At 41.3% G+C, this 7368-nt stretch overlaps 1 protein-coding gene across 1 annotated transcript in view; it reads left to right on the top strand.

Annotated features, from left to right (window-relative positions):
- Kynu (kynureninase) overlaps window positions 1-7368 on the top strand; it is a 169621-nt gene that overhangs the window by 24612 nt on the left and 137641 nt on the right. The gene's annotated exons all lie outside the window — the stretch shown is intronic.

Below are 7368 nucleotides of genomic sequence, written 5' to 3'. Positions count from 1 at the left end.
GATAGATAGATAGATAGATAGATAGATAGATAGATAGATAGATAGATGTAGACTGTGCTGTGAAGAACAACACAAAAAGTGCTCCAAAAACTGAAGCTATATCTCACATTGGTAGCTCATCCAAGAGAAGAGCATAGACATAAATCATGAGAGAAGAGGTAGAGCAGGATTAGAATAAAGATTGACCTGAGCTTTGCATGGTGAAGGAAATACTAAGAGGAAGCAGCTGGGATTTGTCTAGAAAATCATTGCAGTATGGCCAGGAAAAGGGTTCTGTGAGTGATTCATAGGAACTTTTGGTTATAGGGTTACATTAAACGTCTTACATTGGTCGTCTCTTTAAACCACAGAAACTTCTTTTAAAACACAGAAGGAAATCTCCTTTATTGCAATAGCCCGGAGGACAGTTGCTCAGGAGGCCAAGGTGGTGGGAAAGCAGCAAGTTCCAGTCTGGCCTGGACAATCTGTGCAAGGTCCTGTCTCTAAATACTGTCAACAGTTCTGGAGATGTCAACTGGTGGAGTACCTGCCTGGCTCTTCCAAAATCTAAATAAAAACAAGCCACAGTCCTAATTTTGAACACAAGCTGTAAGATTTGCTGAACAGCGTGAAGAAAGATGGAGGAACTGAGCATTTGGAGAAGTCACTGATAATTGCTGTGAGTGAAGACACTCTCCGAAGGCAGGTGAGGTGATCCTTGGCAAAGCATTGAAGCCTGTCTCAACAGGAGTTTCTTGGAAACTAAATAAGCTGAGGAGCAATCTCTAAACTCCCTTCTGTGACTGGGCAGATGGCTCAGCATTTAAACATTTTCTGTGCAAGCAAGAGTGCCCAAGATCCCAGACTCCATTTAAATGCTGTGTATGTGTGGTGACCTGCTCATAATTCTAGTCCAGAAAGGTGTGCAGAGGACCCTTTGAGCTACCTAGCTAGGCAGCCTACCACTCCTTATCAGAGAGCCCTACGTTTGATTGACAGATCATACCTCAAACAATGAGAGGAAAGCAGGATCTAGGAAGATTCAAACTATGAACTGAGCTTCCACATGTTCACAAGCACACACATACCTCACACTTGCCCATTTGCTTACTTCTATGCATGCACGCATACCATACACATAAAAAATAGAAAAAGAAAAAACTAGCTCCAACTCCCCTTTGAATATTGAAAGAAGACATAAGACTGGAGAAGAAGTTACATAGATCAAGTATTAGCCTAAGAAACTGCAGTCACTTTGGCCATGGAGTAAATACAGCAGCAATTTGCTTTATATACAGTGATCCGAGTTAGCTAGCTCATCTCTCACAACAGAAAAAACTGGGTCACCTGGTGCTAATCTTGAACCTTATTGATTTTCTACTTTAACAATAACAAAAAGGATTGGGCCATACTGGGAAGATAAATCCTTTCATGGCTCCTGGATATCTAACCTCTCTCCAAACAAAAGAAGACAGTTAAATAAAACATTGTGAAGAGCATTATAAAAGAGGAAAAAGACACCTCTGACTATAGTACAAGGGAAGACCTCGGTGTTAAAACTGAGATTGAAGTGGTCTTATCTTATTTTATTTTATTTATTTATTAGTTTTTTTTTTTTTTCAGAAGAGTAAAGAGAGAAAAGAATAGCACAGACGGGGAAGTCACCCACACGTTAGGAAAGGCAGAGCGCTGACAGAGAGTTTGAGAGTCAAATTCTGGTAGAGAAGCTAATGGAATTCATCTCACCCACAGGGAAAAGGGACAGAAAATGGGACCCAGAGCTCAGCACAGGTCAAAACCTAAGTGCCTGCCTGTCATGTCAAGAACTTCATCTTTTTCAAATATGACTGCACAAAGCTCCCATTTCTCCTTATACATAACTCCATTTTGGGTTTAAGTAAAGTTAATATATGGATCCCAGAGATTGTTAGAGAAATTACAGAAACTTGGAATTATACTAGGATATTATTTAAAGAAAATTAAAAAAAAAACTTGCGTGGAAATGGAATAGAAATAAATGCAAAATCCGTGGTCAAAGCAAGTGTGTGTCTAGCTCTTATCTCTGTCCCAGGCCAGTGTGTCATTTGGTGTTACCAGGAAAAGGTGGAAACTCCTTCACATGGGACATAATTTGAAGAAATAGGTTGTTTGGAGCATGTGCTTTAGTATCTATCAGGATGCCGGCTCTGTCTTTTTCCCCCCTCTCCTAAATCACCATGCATCTAATACTCATTCTTTTGCCATGTGTTCCACCATGGTGCTCTACCTTACCACAGGCCTAAAGGGATGTAGCTAAGTTATACGACAAGCATGAAACAAATAGATTGTTTTCTTTTGTGACTATCTGTGATATGCCCAGCCAGCGGTGTAAGGCTCACAGCACAGTGAAAGCTTCACATTTGCCATAAAGTAGATTCTGATGCTGATTTTGTGAACTTTGCCAAGAATTACAGATAAGAAATTAGAAACAAATCCTGCTGAATACATTTCCTGGCTATATTTTTGTTCTGCATTAATGTTCATTTATTAATTAAATATCTGGAGCACCATGCCTAGCTACTTATCAGTATAAGGAAAACATCAACCAATGATTGTATCTCAGAGCAATGAATCCAAAGGTCCATTCTTTCAAGCAGGGGATAATTAGAGGTCTCATGTAAAGAGACTAATCACAAATAATTTGTTAGATAAACAAGAAAATAAAACACATTTTGAAAGAAATGAAGCATAGAGTATGTAAATGGCCATGTTAGAAGAAAACCCTATGAAAACAGGACATTAAAGGAGCTAGACTGCTCTGTTTGTATGACACAGCAAGAATCAAGACCCAAAAGTCTCTTCCTGTGGCTGGTAGGCTAGGGATATCTGGAGGCAGACCTGCATTTTGAGCTCTTCCTCTGACCAAGAACATTGCAATGGAAGTGTGAAGTACATACTTCAAGTACATGATATTGAATCAAAGAGAATAGTAAATAGGTTATGAAGAAGGACTCAAGTGCCAGAGAAAATGAGAGATTGAGCCTAGTCTCACTGGTTAGGTGCTTTCCTAACACATGCAAGGCCACAGATTTCACTCTCAGCACCAGAAACGACAAAAGGAAATTATATGCATCAAAATGACATCCGTACAAAGAATCGTTTAAAAGAACAGTGCTTTGACACAGAGAATTGTATGATCAATAAGGTTGCTAAATATGAGTGAAAACTTGATGCCTGCCTCTAACAGCAAAAGCAAATGAAAACTCAAATCTGTGAAACTCTGATATTTGAGAGCTGTTTCTCCTGTGTCTTCACCACTAAAAAACGCATGCTTTGTAGTGGGTGTGGTAGCACATGCTTATAACTCTAGCGTCCAGAAGTCTGAGGCAGGATGATTACAGTTTTGAGCCCAGCTGGGACAATATAACAAGACATTGTCTCAAGATTCCAAAATCAGGAAGAAAAGAAACAGACCTACACAAAGACAGATTTTAAAAAGCTAGTCTGAATTGGTGTTCATCAAGAGTGAAATCTTTGCCTTTGCTGCCTTTTCATGGCCCAGTTACACCATAGAAATTAAATTCTCTAAGAGCCAAAGTCATGGAAGCAAAAAGCCATGTGCTGTAAGTGTGCTAGCTACTACAGATAAAACGGAACTTCATGGAGGAGACCCAGCTCACTGAATTTCCCATTTTCAAAGTCTCTTTTCAGGCTCATGGTCACCAAGATGTATGAATAGAGAGGTGTAATGCACAACCTCTCCTTATGCATGAATTTCAGCACTCACAATGTTATTTCACCATGAAGACTGTCATCAGAGACGCTCTTTCCCTCTATTGGGTCAAGCTGTGTTGAATTTCAGTGCTAGTTTGTTATTGCATGGGCCCAGTCTCTTGTCTTCAACTCTACATAGACACTAGTCTACATCATAGGGTGCAAATATTAAAGATCACCAACCCCCATGGTTTGAATGAAAAATGTCCCACCTAGGCTCCTGTATTTGAACACTTAGTTTCTAATTGGTCACACGGTTTGGAAAGGTTATGGGGCCTTTATGATGTGCAGCCTTACAGGCAGAAATATAACACCGGGGAAAGGTTTTGCTGTACTGCCCTACTTCCTGCGAGCTATGACTTGTTTAGGGTCCACCTAGATGCCACAAGATTACCATGAGGCACATTAGCTACAGCTCCATTATTTTGCTGTGGCAAAGAGGCTAAACCTTTCTGATTCTGTGTTGTGGAATGGAAAACCAAAGCCACCTGTCAGGGCAACATATTTTTCCTGCAATAACTGTCCATATCAAAGTAGCTTGTGTATATCATAAAGAGACTAAAAAAATAAATACAATGAGAATTGCCTAACATTGCCTAATTATTTCCCAATTTAAGGGAATTGGGAAATAATTTAAATTATTAAATATAACCAGTGAGGTAAAGTGAAAGGACGAAATACAAGAAACTAAGGTCTGGATGTGACAGAACAACAGGAGTGATGAGTGGAGCTGGGCTCAGCAGCTCCGTCCACATACATTGTTGCTATTACTCAAAGATTTACCAAGTACATGACAGCAACTTTGACCTGTCTGTCTTTATCTCTCTCTCCTTACCTGGCCAACAAGGGAGTGTGCCTTCTCTCTTGCATAATAGAACAAATCTTCCAAAATTCTAACAGCACAAGACACTAGATGCTAGAAAATAAACAAATATACTGCAAGCTTTTAGATTTCTTGAGTAGACTCAAATTTTTATAATTCCTATTGAATCAAGTTTCTTTATTTCATGGGTTTAACAACACTCAGTAAATTTTCTTGAAGTAACTTCATGTCCTTTATCACCCTCTTTTACAGACTGAGGGACAGTATACTTTGTCTGGGTAATTTGAGGAAAGAAAAAAAATGTGTCAAATGGATTTATGTGTCATGGTACAATGGCTTTTCCCTTGTATTGTTTTTCTGTCTCAATAATCTTGTAAGGAAGATGTGTTTTCTGCTCCTCAGGTAGATAGGAGCCTGAGACTGAGCCACAGTTCAGTGAATTGTCCAGGATTACAGGGAAGACACATGGAATAGACTAAAGAAGTCCTTGCAGAGGACAATGTCTCTGGGCCTCTGTAAGGCAAAGGAGTAAACGAGCAGGGAGCCAGGCAGGCTCTGGTGTCACCATTCTGAAAACCTTGGCTCTTGGGTTTTTTGTTTTTTGGGGGTTTTTGTTTGTTTGTTTGTTTGTTTGTTTGTTTTTATTTCCATTTATTTACTTGACACCCCAAAGGTGCCCCTCCCTCCTCTCTTCCCGTCTCCCCTTCCCTTCCTTCCTCCTTCCCATCTCCCTTTCCTCGAGAAAAGAGGAGTCCCCCCACCCCCGCTCCCGCCATATCAACCCTCCCTAGCATATCAAGTCACATCAGGACTGAGCATATATCCTCATCCCCGCCAGCCAGCTAAGGCAGCCCTGCCAGGGAGAAGTGATCCAAAAGCAGGCAATAGAACCCATGTTAGAAACATCCCCCCTCCCTCTCCATTTGACAGGCAACACATAAGAAGACCAAGCAGCCCATCAGCTACATATGTGGAGGGGGCCTATGTCCAGACCATGAAAGGTCCTTAATTGATGTCTCAGTCTCTGAAAGCCCCTATGGGACTGGATTAATTGTCTCTCGGTTGATCTTCTTGTGAGGTTTCTGTTTCCTCCAAGTCCTTTCATCTTTACCTCAACATTTCCACAGGACCCGCCCCCCCGCCCCGGGGGTGGGGAGGAGCTCTGCCCCATGCTTGGCTACAAGTCCCAGCATCTTTCTCTATCTGCTGCTGACTGGCTCCTCCCAGACAAGAGTCAAGTTAGGCTTCTGTGGCAAGCAGAACAGAGTATCACTGAGAGTGTCAGGGGTTGGCTCTCTACCATGGGGTCGGTCTTAGGTTGGGCCAATCGCTGGTTGGACATTTCGTCAATCTTTGTTCCCTCTTTATCCCTGCACTTCTAGTAGACATAGTAATTTCTAGATCACAGGTTTTCTTGATGGGCTGTTGTTCCCCTCCTTCCACTAGTCCTGCCTGGCTAGAAGGAGGTCACTTCAGTCTTCACCCCACTAAGGAGTCTCAGAGTCATACCTATATCCTCCCATGAATCTACCTTGTCACAGGCCTCCAGCTTGGCAAATAAATGTCTCCCCTCAGTTTCCTTTCTTGTTCCCAGCCTTCTCACCTCCCATCTCAGTTCTCCCCACATTTGATCCTCACATTTGATCCCCACATTTGCTTCCCTTCCCATTCCATCCCCTGCACAGTTCCCTCTCTTCATCCACTTCTGCTGCCTATTCTATTTTCCCTTCTGAGTGCCATACCAGCTTTATTTGTAATAGCCAGAAACTAGAAACAACCTAGATGTCCCTCAGCAGAAGACTGGATACAGAAAATGTGGGACATCTACACAATGGAATACTACTCAGCTATTAAAAACAAAGAAATCATGAAATTTGCAGACAAATGGATGGAACTAGAAAAGATCACCCTGAGTGAGGTAACCGAGACCCAGAAAGATGACATGGTATATCCTCACTTATTAGCAGATATTAGACCAATAGTCCAGGATAACCATACTACAATCCACAGACTCAAAGCTAAGTAACAAAGAGGGCCCAAGAGAGAGTGTTGGCTCTTAGTTTCTATGCCCAGTAGGATGTTTCTCAAAAGACTGAAGCTCAGGCAAGGCAGAGAGAGGTAATCTAGGCCAGATACAGCTTAAAGAGAACAGCTCAAAGAAATAATTTGCATTATTGAAGTTTCCCAGATTCTTTTCACTAAGATTTCCAAGCCTCTTCTTTCTGCGGTTGTCATACTATCAAGATTTATGACCTTGAAAATTTAAAATTCCATTTATTAGGCAATAAAGTATTTTTGAGGAATTAATAGCCTATATTATTTTTTTTTCTTTTTCTGCAAGATTTAGGGTATTTAGGGTAGGGTGCTTGAGTACTTTCATACCCAGTTTATTTTAAACTTTTGAATAAAAGCTGTATCCATTATAAGTCAAAAGCCCTGCAATCAAATTGAGCAGTGGATCACTGTCTGGAAATCCAAGAGAAATGTGTCCAGAGTTCAAAGAGAGCATTTCTCTGGGGTTTAGAATAGTTCAGAGTACAAGGTGAAAATAAATGAGGATCTTGGAGTTCAGTTCTCTGACACAGCAGTCACAGCACAGTTCTGCAGAGGTCAAGGAAGTCTCTGCAGGTGTCTAGAATCCACATGGAAGAATTTGAAGAAGCTGTCACTGCTTCTTCAACAGAGCCAGATGTTTGGCAGCCTGGGGTGGGGGAGGGGTGAGAGGCAGCCTTGTGCTGAGTTCTTGTCAGTGGCTAGAAATTTGCAACCTGATTAAACAGGGTGGGAGGAACTAAAATCGACATGCAAATTCC

The sequence above is a fragment of the Psammomys obesus genome, unplaced genomic scaffold (assembly GCF_907164565.1).
Source record: "Psammomys obesus unplaced genomic scaffold, mPsaObe1.curated_primary_1811, whole genome shotgun sequence".
Taxonomy (NCBI): Eukaryota; Metazoa; Chordata; class Mammalia; order Rodentia; family Muridae; genus Psammomys; species Psammomys obesus.
Note: the sequence above shows the minus strand (reverse complement) of the source record. Positions and strands in the feature narration are given on the sequence as shown.